Source organism: Gymnogyps californianus, chromosome 3 (assembly GCF_018139145.2).
Source record: "Gymnogyps californianus isolate 813 chromosome 3, ASM1813914v2, whole genome shotgun sequence".
In the NCBI taxonomy this organism is placed as follows: Eukaryota; Metazoa; Chordata; class Aves; order Accipitriformes; family Cathartidae; genus Gymnogyps; species Gymnogyps californianus.
Window position 1 is genome coordinate 37,400,897 of NC_059473.1, and position 12,919 is coordinate 37,413,815.

The following is a 12,919-nucleotide window of genomic DNA, read 5'->3' on the forward strand; positions in this document are numbered from 1 at the left end:
GATTCACAGATCTCTGCTGGACTTTTATCAGAAAATAAAAGGAGAAGGTTTTAGCAAGTTTCATTTCTTGCTCTGTATTCCACAGATGTGAATTTCAGCTGTGTAAGGTATAGCTGTAAAACAAGCATGCAAGAACTACCACAGTGATGAAAAGAGGTGCACATGGACCTTGATGTGAAACCATGGTTGATCACTCACTGATGAGTTTTGTGGACTGCAGCTGTAAAGACAGACCAGATTCCTGCTAGAAAGCAAAACTCCCTTTCCCTTGTCAACAAGCTAGTAGCTTTCACAGCAATAGTCCCTAGGATTGAGAACGAAAATAGAGATTGTTGGAATAAATGTGTTGGCAGAGCAATACTTCAGAAATGTAGGACTGTGAGTAAAAGCCAGACAGATTGCTTCTGTCTGCAGCCTCCTGAACCAAACCAATGACGGCTCAGCACAGAAAGCATTAGGCTTTCTTACAGTGAGCGTTCATGCTCTAGTCTATGTGTAGAAAGCTATTCATATCACTGGAACGTCACGGTACCATTCAAAAGAAGTTAGGGATGTGTTATCGTGAAGATACATCTTTATCTCAGTTTTCAGGTTTCACTTAATCTCACTTCACATTAGTACTGAACAGCTCTGTCAAAACTCAGCTGCAACCTAAGGAACTTGCAGACTACAGTAGTAAACCGCAACCCCTTATAGAAGACAATCCTCATAAGGGATTATTAATTAGAGGTTAACCAGAGTCCTCATTTACACCTCATTTCAATAAATAGCTTGCTCAGAATGGCACAGGAGCCAGTAAGTTGTTTTCAGGCAGTATCAATGTGTATCATCCCTTTATGTGATGCTAGCTCCTACAGACCTGGTTTGGGAATCTCCGTAACATGCTACAGAGTTTTGAAAAACACTAAGGAAACACACTTTTAAAAAAAAAAAAAAAGAATCTTGATAAAGTTAGAATAACTTTAGGCAGTAATAAAAAGTTCTAAAATAGCACACTTTACATGTTGAGAAGGGCAACAATTTTCTCCTCCCCTCATTTCTATGAATCTCTAGAGCTGTGCCTCAGACTCGTTCATTGAATGTTATGCATATCACATTTTGTAAGAGATCCAGACCTATCAGTGAATCAGTCAGTTCACCTGTTTCTTTATAACAAACTGAGCCCTACTATCCAGGTACAGCCCTCGAGTCAGGATCTGAGTCCCATCCACCCTTGGTTACTTGTATGTTCTCCCAAAATTCCACTTTCCTGAAGTACTCAATTTCTTGCTTAACACACCTAATGTCACAGAACGAACAGCATTAGCAGACTGATCTGTTAGGCATTTTAACTCTCCAACACTAGGAGGAGATGTCTGGAAAAAAAAGATAGGTATTTCTTTCTCATTTCATCCCCACACATACACATTCCAGTTTGATCTTGTTTGGCTCACTTGGTGTTTTCAGCTTCTAGGAAAGACGGGATGAGGAGTCCTACCTTACTCTGTTGTTCTTATTCATGACTTCTGGGGGCTGCTAGCATCTTGTTCAGGGACAGATCCAGTTCAAGGAGACAGACAACATTTAGCTCCCAATAGCTCTCTAGCTCTAGCTGGTGAGTTCCAGGCTCAAGGTGTTTGTCCTTCTACCCAGTCTACCTACCTTGCAGGACACCAAAGCCCCAGCAGAAGGTATCCAGTTACTGCAAGCTGGAACCTGAAAGCAGTGGCTTGCACACAGAAGGCAGGTAAGGACTGGATGCTTAGAACGGTGTCACAGACTAAAGTATACACTCTAACCCTACGGCTGACGTGGCAGTACAAAGTGCAAGACTTTTGAAAAGCAGCAGCATTGAGATTGCTATTTTAGTTTTCTGTCAAATGTGATCTATCCAGGTAAGGAATACCCGCACTGCCCACAAACTATAACAGCACAATAATTAGAAAATTCTGTTTAACAGACTTATTTTACATCTTGTTTCCTATCCATCGTTCCAGTATGGTATATCAGTCACAAGTTTATTGGACAATTTTTGATGTTTGAAGTGGTTTTCTTCAGAAGCATCCAGATTGGCTTTTTAAAAATACAGTATTTTTACTCAAATTGTAAAATCTTGATACTAATATTCTAACCTGGCTTCTAAAAATGTACAAGAGATTAGGAACTCATGTTCCAAACTGTCATAAAGCAATTAATACATGTTACAGAAAGACCCAAAGCAGAAAGATGAAACGTTGTTTCTGGCATTACTGTCCCCTATTCACTTCTACAAGAAGCCTGCAATGACAACTAAGAAGAAAAAACATCAGACGTACACATGTAAGTGTGCCAAAGAGCTGGAAGCCCCAGCTCAGATGGCTAGAATGTCAGGCATTTCCTCCGCTGCTGTATGTGACTGCATCTCCTAGCCAGAGGTCAAAAGCAGATCTGAGTTTCCAGTTTTGGGTTTTGTTTTTTTATGTTTGTTTGTTTTAGATCAAGAGAGTATTTTCTTTGCCCTTCTAAAGTTATATGCTAGTGCCAAACATGTTTAACATTCAACATATTAGTGCATTCATTTATAGAAGCTACGGATCTGACATATGTATCTGACAAGTCATTTAAATTCTAGCACCTTAAATTATGTAGATTGGTTTGTCACTATGACAACGATTTTTACATGTCTCTAGAACAAAGTTGAACATACAAAAGTACTATTTGTTCTCTTCCTAACTGAAGCTAAGAGTTAGTGAAAGCTTTACCTCTTCTGGACAGAAAGGCAGAATTTACATCTTTTAACATAAGTTGACATAACATATCTGATTCTAGATAAGCTATTTAATGTACATCATATAAGTTACTTGATGAATGAGGAAGGAAGTTTCTTGGATTTGAACAGCAAGAACTTAAAAATTACTTTAAATACAGAACACTTGAGGGAATCTAGAACAAAGGGAAGAGAACACGTGCAGAAATTCAGGAGGGGGTAGAGCTATTGCTCATCAGCACTAAGGCTAAGAATGCTTTTGGTTGGGTTTGGGGTTTTTTTGTTTGTTTGGGGTTTTTTTGTGTTTTTTTTTTTTTTTTTTTTTTTTTTTTTTGAGAAAGCCATTCAACCTTGAGGTCAGTGCTTCACCTATAAAACATCCACCCTCTCCCCAAGTATGTGTGTAGAGGAGTCCTTTATCAGTAACTAGAAGCACAAAAATGTGCCCCAAATATGTTGGCAGTGAATAGACAGATGCCCCAGCATTTGGAGAGCAGGCATTTTGGTTTTAAGCATCCATGGAGGGCACACACATATCACCTACACTCAGGTCCAGTGTGTAAGGATACTGGCTACACTACCACCTCACTGCAGTGTGACCAGGAAGGGTGGAACTGAGTCCCGAAAAGCTCATTTACAACTAGGTAGTTTCCATACTCTTAAACAGACATTTGGACTTCTGTTTATACTGTAAGCTGTACCCCTGCTAACGCTCTGGGGTAGGGTGAGAAATTCTTCTCAGAGGTCTTTGTAAGAGGAACTTATAAAAAAGTTTTATGCAGGGTTTTTTCTGGGGGGCAGGAGGGTGCAATCAAGCAACACCTGCTCATATTGAACCTAGAAGGGCAGAGTAACAGGCAAACAGGAGTAATAAGCTCAGAACAAAACTTCCTGCCTACATCATTAGATCAGGCTGTCAGTGACAGATTACAGCTAGTTAGACTGAAGCAGTCATGGCTACAGGAAAACCTGTAATGGTTTTGCACACACACACATCCCCCTCCCCTTTTTTAAAAGGGAAGGACAGACTATGGATTTGTCACATAGCATCAGCCAGATCTAATGCTGCTAAATAAATAAGGACTGGTAACCTGGAGAAGAAAGGTTAGTAATGTAAAGTCCCCTTAAAAAAAAAAAAATTATTCCGTCCGACCCATGGGAAGATGAGAAGTAGTTAGCCACATGTCTGAAGAGATTCGGACGTGATTTTTAATTGTTATAATAGTAGTGCTCTTCTCCAAAGCTGTACCTCTATCAGAAAAGTAATCACACTCAGTAGTAATGAAAGGACAGTTTCCTAGAAAGGTGCCTCACAGCTAGACCTGATGAGGTATTCACTTGACACAGAAGGAAACTTTGCCATTTCTAAGAAAGAAAATAGTCCCAGACTAAATATCCCATGCCCAAGTCTGTTGGAAGTGGATAACAGCAACGGGATGAGGGAAGAGGAACAGAAGCAGGCCAAGTCTTCCACTTGAAATGATTCACATCGTACACTAAAACAGACTAACCAACGGAGCAAGTGGTGCAAGTGCTCAATGCACAACCCCACGACAGATCTAGGACAGTATCTGACTTACAACGTTATTTTCCAGAGGTTATTACACTGACATCTTTGATACACTTCTGCTGAATGTGGAAACAAACTAGAGACTCTTTCCCTGCAGATCAGCACCACTGCTGGCAGCAGTGCTGAGCAGAACTTTGGGTTGAAGACGATGTGGGACAGGGGCTCCGCTAGACCCCAAAAGTTTGACCAGCAATTAAAACTCCCCTGAATTTACCAGCATAGAAAAACCAACAGTGAAAAGGCATGTCAAGTCCCATATTAGATAAGTTAATGCACAGAACATTAAATATTATTATAATTTAAACAAACAGACATTTTTGGTAGGGGAATAATTTTGTTTTTCTTATCACACTAATATCACAATTCCATTGCAAATATTAATCATTTTGCTTTCTTACAGAGCAAAAATTTTACATTTGTAAATTATTTGATAGGGACATCTTCTATTACTGTATTAATTAGCAAGTGCTTTTGTATATGGGGGGAAGAAGTGTTTCATCTTCTAGTAGTGAATACAGATAAAAACCAGGCTCATACACATTTTTGGAATGTTTAAGTTGGACTGAGTTAAGTTCTCATGCATCTTGAAAAGGGTACTGCTGGAACAGCTATACGAGTATCCTTGCTCTACTTAAAAGCTGCTGGGGCAAACCAAGCTTATTAAGCAACCTATCTGCAGCCTGTTCTGAAGTAGGGCCAATGGAAGTTTTCCAGAAACACTGCTCTTTCTCCTTTCCCCTCCCACCTTCCATCCTCTGCAAGGGATTATCCAACTTCAAAGTTTCTCCAAAATCCAACTGGTTCACAGGATCTTGCTTCGACTCTAGTCTCCATCCATCTTAGAGACAAACATTTTGCTGGTAATGCTTCATTCTATTGCACAGAAAAGTTAGTCTGATGCTTTGGAAGCTGCACAGTGTTTGTTCTACTTAGAAAAACACAACACCACCACAACCTCACAAAATAATTCAAGGCCTAAATTTGGAGACAAAGAGCTAAAATAGTTTGTCACCATGCTATACAACCAGTCAGAATTACAAAATGTTGGTATATCATTCTTTTAAAGAGACAACTGTGAAGTCTATTGGAGGTGATCAAACAAAAAAGACAACTTTATTTTCCAATAAATTGTTCCTCATTATTTATAGAGACATAACCATTGTATTAAAATTGTCATACTGACCAGTATGTCACTGATATCACTATCACTGGATACATTCATCCAACACTCAGTTATCTCTGTCAGCATGAATGCTGCATATACCCAAACAAGACTTGCCCTGTCAAAACAAGACCTGTGACCCAGCACACCAAGTGCCACAGGAATATAGTGTCCTGCTAGTATGCAACATTAGCCTAATGTTTACACACCATTCAATTAGAGATCTTTGCTCAGGTCTCTTCTGTCACATGTAGATAACTTCTGATCCTTAAAATCAACACTGCATCTGGAAGCGTTCTGCTAAAAGTCACCTGCTCCATTTTCTCTCTCTTCCCCAACTTTAACAGAAGTTAAGGTCAAGCACTCATTAAAACCTATAACTTGCCACTACAGTTAATGTGGATGTACTTCACCCCAGACTACTTGCCAACATGGAAAGAACATTTGGAAGGCACTGAATTTATCAAAAGCAAGATCTTACCAGCTGTAAGATAGTCCTGTTCTTTTCCCTCTCTTATAGGGGCTCCAGGTACAATAAGTTACCTTGTATTCAGTTTCAGATGAATGCAGGTAAACATTTGAAACAGAAAAAGGCAAGAAGAATCCTCCTTTGTCTCCAGCAACAACCACACTTTGACCATCCACATCTGACTGCTAGCTTTGTAGCATACATTTGTCAGACAGTCCTATCCCAAGGCCTACAGTTAAGGTTACACTGCTGTGGACAGCAATCTCAGAAACCGCACGTTTGAAGGAAAGTGAAGTGTCACAAATTGAAGATCCAGTACCCTCTCCATAAGCATTACGTACCCAAGGGATTTGCATGTACAAGAAGGAAAGGCAAGGGTAGCATTTGCACAGCAGCTCACATGAGCAAGTGTAGCACAGAAAGACAGTAAGCTCAGTTACTACACAGTAAAAACACCACATATTTACATAAAATGGCAAGGAAAAAACAGAAGTGTAAAAATACAGTATTAGTTACAATTGCAAGTAGTTTTGTGATGCTAACACTTCTAGGTTTTTTTAACCAGCTGCTCAGTTTTGGGTTCCTTCTTCAATATTCCCTCCTAACACTTTCTGCCATGCAGTTTTTCCCCTATTAATACAAACAGCATTATTCATAATCTAATTAAGCCTAAAATTAGGTATCCAGCCACATCAATACAGAAATATGAAAGTCAGTTTTCCCTTTTGATATCTTTCTGAAACTTCTGCAAGGTTTTCTCACTGTCAGCTTGAAATTTCATGGCACAGATGTTCTCTGTGTCACAACTCATCTTAAAAATAGGACATGCTAAAAGAGCCAATACATTAGAAAAAGATCATACTTCCTTGATCAGGGAACAGTTCTCTGAGGAGCTAGAGTCAAAAAAAAGTGACAAGTCCTGCAAATTTAACACTGCTCTGTTATGCTGTGAAGGCAACTGCACTGCCAGATGTGCCACTGTCACAAAACCCTCTCATCAATTAATAAGCACATTCCTTTCCCTTTTGGTTTTTGGAAGATTTCTTTGTATATTCAAGTTTATATCAGTATTCCTAATCTGTACTATTTCCACATCAAATGGTTTTTCCTTCTGTATCTATGCATTCAGAAACAAAGCCCGAAAGCTAAACTGCTATTTTCCTGTGTTTCATGTGAAATTTTGCCTTCAAATGCATTTACTTGCCTTCAAATACATTTACTTGGCTCTCACAAGCATGTTCAAGGGTAAAATCTGGACCTTTGCCACAATCACATTCCTTACTGCAAATACATGCCAACCTTTAAAGTTCAGTTATTTGAGCAAAAACATACATTAATTGTTATGCAAGGAGTGGAAAGTGTATCAGATTAAGCACATCTGAAAGTATTTCACTCCTCTCCTTGCTTGATAATTTAGCATAAAGCTGGATTTATATTGTTCTAGTTTTTCAACATAGCTGCAGCCACTAAGACCACACAAGTGAAGTTTAACACAAAATCAGACTTAACAACAACAAAACAAGCATTCAGAATAAAATTACCTTCTCATATTTGTTATTCCAGGACTGGTCTAACAGGTATTGCAACATTTGCCAGCATAAAGTTATTCAGTTACATGTAAAAAATAATGGAATGCAAGGAGTATGTTGCAATAAGCCAGCTTAATAGATACCAGCAGCTTAAAAGGCCTTTTCCTTTCACCTATGAAGGACAGCAGAGAATAGCTTGGAAAGGTGCAAGCCAGGTAACCAAGAAGCAACTCTTAAAATAACCGTTTCAATAACTTAGTATCAGCAGCAAGTTTTACATGCAGACAGATAGGCAAGTGAAGGATATTTGTTTAACTAAGCATTAATTGCATCTTTCACCCAAAAAGGTACAAATTTTATCCTTCACATACATTCTGAATAAAGGTTGAGCTTAACTTTGACATGGAAAATGCTTATGGTTTTGGTACAGCATGAACTGATAAAGAAAATTGATTGGTTTCTCCTCTTAGAGCTCAAGTGTACATTGATAGAACTTGAGAGACACAAAGCCACCACCTTTGCTATGGCTGGTGGCACTTCTGCTCTCTGTAGTACTTGAGAACACCTTTGTGTCTCACACCAGTACTTCCTATTATGAAAACAAACACTGCTACTTTAAAGAAGCAAGCCAGTACTGGAAAGTTTCTCATCTTTGAAAGAATCTGCAGACTGAAGTTTTTAGTAAATCTAGTTGAACAGATCCCAACCTGATGTACAGCCCACCTAGTGAAAGACTGAATGCCTCTGATCCATGACTTTCCCCTCACTTCCCAGAGGGAAGGGGAGAGAGCTGTTCTAGCAGGGAACATTTTTTACGGAGTGAGTTATCACTCCAAACACCTGCCACTGCCTCTGAAGGGGGAAGGCAGCAAGGCACGCTGCCTTCCCACGAGCAGCTCACAAGAGCACAGATCCTGACCTGCTCTGATAGAGGAGGAGGAGCAGCCTCCAGAACATCCTTAGGTTCCTGTTCTTTAAAGCTCTGCTGGGCTATCTGAACTGCTGCCAGAGTCTAGCATAGAGGGAGAGAAAGACGATGATCCCAGAATTGGAATATAGTCTTTGAAACTACTGAGTCTGGGTCACTTCAGATACTGACTTCCTAGTGACTCTTCATACGTGCCAGGCAAGATTTGAGATAATTGGACTGGCACTATACAACACGTTTTCAATGCTACTACCTACCAATGCCCTACAAATGTATCTTGATAAAAAAATTACTTCCTCTTTCACTTCCCTCACCCCCAATCCTCAGTGTCTCTCACACAAAGTCTGAAGAATTGACTCTTCCGTACCATCTGCAGCTAATTCTTAGCAGATCACGACTGCAAGAATGCATAGATGCAGCTTATTAGACTTCTGCCTGTTTCTGTGGCTCAGCAGACAGATGGCATCTCGTCGCTTCACCCTCTGGCCATATTTTCCATAGTCCACTCCAGCAGTCCAAGTTCAACCAAGCTGTCATCATTAGCAGTCTTTTGAATAGAAACCAGCTTTCCAAGCTCAAGAACACAGGATTTCCTGAACCATATCAGAGCAGGCACTCATCAAGACAATAACCAAAAGCATTTTGAACAACAACAAAAAACCCAACGTACAAATCTATTATTATTTAGGTATGTGATAGCTTTTCCAGACAGTTTCTTTCTAGCCCCAAATGTGTGCACTTCCTCATAGTAGGATGGTTCATGACCTCTATACAAACCTTCTATATAAAAAGTCATTGACAGTCCATGTAGAGAAGCAGACACTTCAAGTCTGGTAAGAGAGTTGGGAGACCTCTAAGGCATGATGTGCTTTATTCTCATAGTAAATCCAAAATACAGCACTGTACCAGCTACTAGGAAGAAATTAACTATATCTCAGCTGAAACCAGGACAATGCTGTATGATACCCTATTCAAGTAACAAGTCTTTGAACACTTGCAGTGTGTCTACATGAAGACTAGTTAGAAGTTAGCTACGAAGTTCTATGACAAAACCAACCGTTTCAAATGTATCTAATCCTACTATTTCCCAGGAAAACAAGGGCAAGGGGTTGGAACAACAACTGCCTTCAGTACCTGTATTATTGAGACCCCACATTAGCCTCTCAGTACTTTCTTGCAAATAGACATCAGCACCCCTACAGGAGTTACATACATTTGAGTAGAGATAAAACAGACTCACCTCATTACAGGCTTCCCCAGTTCAGGGCAGAGCAAGACAAAATAAAGAACATGGCTTTTGGGCCCTATCAATGACATCTAAGCAATGTGACGTTAGAGCCCACACAGCCTGATTTTGGGAACAAAGGACAGATAAAGTTGTCTTATTTGCCTCATGTGGCTTAAGTGAACTGCGGTGCAAACAGGATGAAATAGGTAGGCAGAGAAAGCAAGAAAAGGAGGCAGGGAAAGGTAAAGGTAGAACAAAATATGAGGAGCCCAGGAAGGCAGACATGAGCCGATAGGGAAAGAAAGATCCTATATGAAGCTAACAAGAGAAAACTTTGGGTTAGCTGAGTAAGCAAGCTAGAACTGACATCAAGCCCAGAAGGGAAGACCACACACAGCCTGAAAAGCTTAAGTATAAGACAAACTAGATAAAAAAGGAGGATGACTAGAAAGGCACTTGAAAGGGAAGGTGCAAGCACAAAAGAGACACAAGAAACCAAAGTACATGCAAAAGCCCTGACCCCTTAGCACATATGAATTCATATCTGGAAATGGGACTCCAGATTTCAGCTCAGCGCTTGTTATTTGTCAGGTCATGCTTAGGGAACAGATTCCACATCTGCAGGCAAAGGTAGCTTTCAGTGAGTCATACAGGTTGATAGAGCTGGCAACTACAGCTAACACTATGCATTAGCACCAGGATCTCCTGTGCATGGACGGATGTATACTTATTAGGCTGCCCCAACCATACTTGCACCCTTCCTTCTCCTTTCAAGGAAACAACAAAAAAAAAAAATCCAACAAGACAAAAGAAAAAAAAAGAAAAAAGAGAGAGAAAGAAGGAAAAAGCCACAGAACTAATTTTAATCAGAACAAGCCACACTGATCTAGCACCACTGGCCTCTATAATAGCCTTGTCTCAACTGCTCAGGAAACTGAAAGACAGGTCCTCAGTTAAATGAATTTACACAGCCCAAGATAACTTGTCATAGCTATGCAACTTTAATGAAATTGTTTGAGCCAGAATTTCTCTAGATGCTACTGTATACTAATTTTCTAGGTTCCAATTTGTCAAATATTCTGTAACGTTATAAATCTATTTCAGCTGTGCTTTTAAGAACAGTACTACCAAAAAAGTTCACTTGATAGGACCTTCCTCCTTCCCGATTACATCCATAATTAGAAGTAAAGCTACCTGACCCATTTTCCCCTCAGCAGGATGGGGTTAAGTATCTTCCCTTGCCTCAGTTGTGTTATGGAAGTTCATCAACATGTGAATGATACACAAAATTATAATGAATATTAAAAATCTTGCAGAGTGACACATGTCACTGAACAACACAAAACATTCTCAATTGCTTAGTAAGTATCCTCAAAGTAGAAAACACATGGAAGTAGCTGCTTAGATGGCACTTTCCTTTAAGTTTTCTTCAGAAACTCTGATTATGATGTATCCATCATTCAGGTGCTCAACTTACATCTTTTTAATCACACTGTGTATTTAATTATCCATATCAAGTGTGGCAAGGAGAGGGAAGTTAGACTACCCTCTCTTGGTGCCACTTTCTGTGGCAGCAGATTCTATTAGACTATTTCAAGATTTAAATTACTAGTTTCAAATCTTCCTGCTATCATCTTTAACAGATAAGCCAGAAGAGTGAAGTATACATCAGTACTTTGGATTTCAGGAAAATCTTAAGACATATTTAACAGATCTTATGAATCACCTGTTTTTGCACAACACTACAGTTTAAGACTTAGCTTGCCTTGAAAAAACTGAAAGATTTCCCTATTTTAATATGCTCAAAGAGCCCTCTGGTTTGCTTACTACCTAAGCCGTGTTTCAGGTGGACTCTCCAAATAGATGAATTCAACTTTTAGACTATAAACTTTGAAAGCCTGAAATACTAAAACAGCAAATACTGGCTCAGATACAAAGTGGCTACCCCATTCTACCTACAAGACTTGGCTTGCTTCCCAAACAGGGATGTGGCAAGCACAAGGGGAAAAAAAGTTACTCTTTTCCATTAGCTTAGGTACAGGATGAAGCATATATTACCAAAACAAGTAGTAATGCATTTAAAGAAACAACCTCCATAAGCAGTTAGCATTCAACTCCCAATCCTAGTTAGAGAAAGAGGGAATAAGCATTTACAGTGCAAAACACAGTAGGCAGATTTGACTGACTACAGCTGTCAAATGCAGACAAATAGAATTTATGCTATGACTTCTGCCCTTCTATTAGGAAATACAGATGGATTCAACTTCAAACATTCCTCAGTGGTAGGGTTTGATAGTCTGAAGATGCAAGTGCAAATTCACATTCTTATGAGTAAAAGCTGGACTGTTAGAACACTCAAGTTATAACTGCCAGATTTCTGGTATTTAAGGGTACCGTTGTTGTTTCACCACTTGCATCAACTATCCTTCCTATCTGTGAAGGATTAAAAATCAACAGGTCCTAAATTCTTCTACTGGTGCCCTATAGTCTGAGGCTTTGGAAGAAAACCCTCCCCACTTCCCAGAAAAAGAAAGAAAACCAAGAAAACAAATAAACAAAAAAGAAAATTACACCTCCAAAAAACAACTGCACCATTGTTGTTATACCAGACAGTTTACACGTAGAATACTGTTACCTCATGGCTAAACTTATAATGCTATTCTTTTTAAAATGGGAACTTAGCCAAAACAATAGGTCGCTGAAGGCAAGCTACTCAAAGAATCAACCTGCTTTAGGTATGCCATTCCACAAACTAAGTCCATTTCTTCCGAGTCTGGGGGTGGGTGGGGGGGGAGGGAAAAAAAAGGCGTCCCACAGCAGATTTTCTTAGCAAGTTAAACACATCATGAATTGTCATGCCAACAGAGCCCTGCTGAACTACTACAGACTTAGTCACACATTCACAAGTAAAAAAAGAAGTGGTGAGTAAGGCTACTTAAGAACCCATATATGCTACTGCCTACTACCACAGCAACAAACAAGAGGCCAAAGGTTGTGCCTCTCCTCTTCCTAGAACTACAAAACCACAAAAAACCCACACAAAGCACTTGTATGCCTTTCATGACCAACATCATGACTGACAATGAACGTTTCCACCAGCTACATTTTTCTCACAAGATCTCCTTGTTTCAAGTCTGTAGCTCAAAAACAATTTTCTTATCACAAAAGGAATACAACAGATTACATCAGATAACACTTGCTTAACTCAAAGATAGTAACTTTAAATATGGTTAGTAGCCTTATAAATACATTTACTTTTGCAATATGACTTTAAACATTGGTTTAAAGTAGACTCATTAAGCAGGTTC

At 39.4% G+C, this 12,919-nt stretch overlaps 1 protein-coding gene across 1 annotated transcript in view; it reads right to left on the reverse strand.

Moving 5' to 3' along the window:
• The window catches only part of CRIM1 (cysteine rich transmembrane BMP regulator 1), a 200,905-nt gene that overhangs the window by 172,895 nt on the left and 15,091 nt on the right, over positions 1-12,919 (reverse strand). The gene's annotated exons all lie outside the window — the stretch shown is intronic.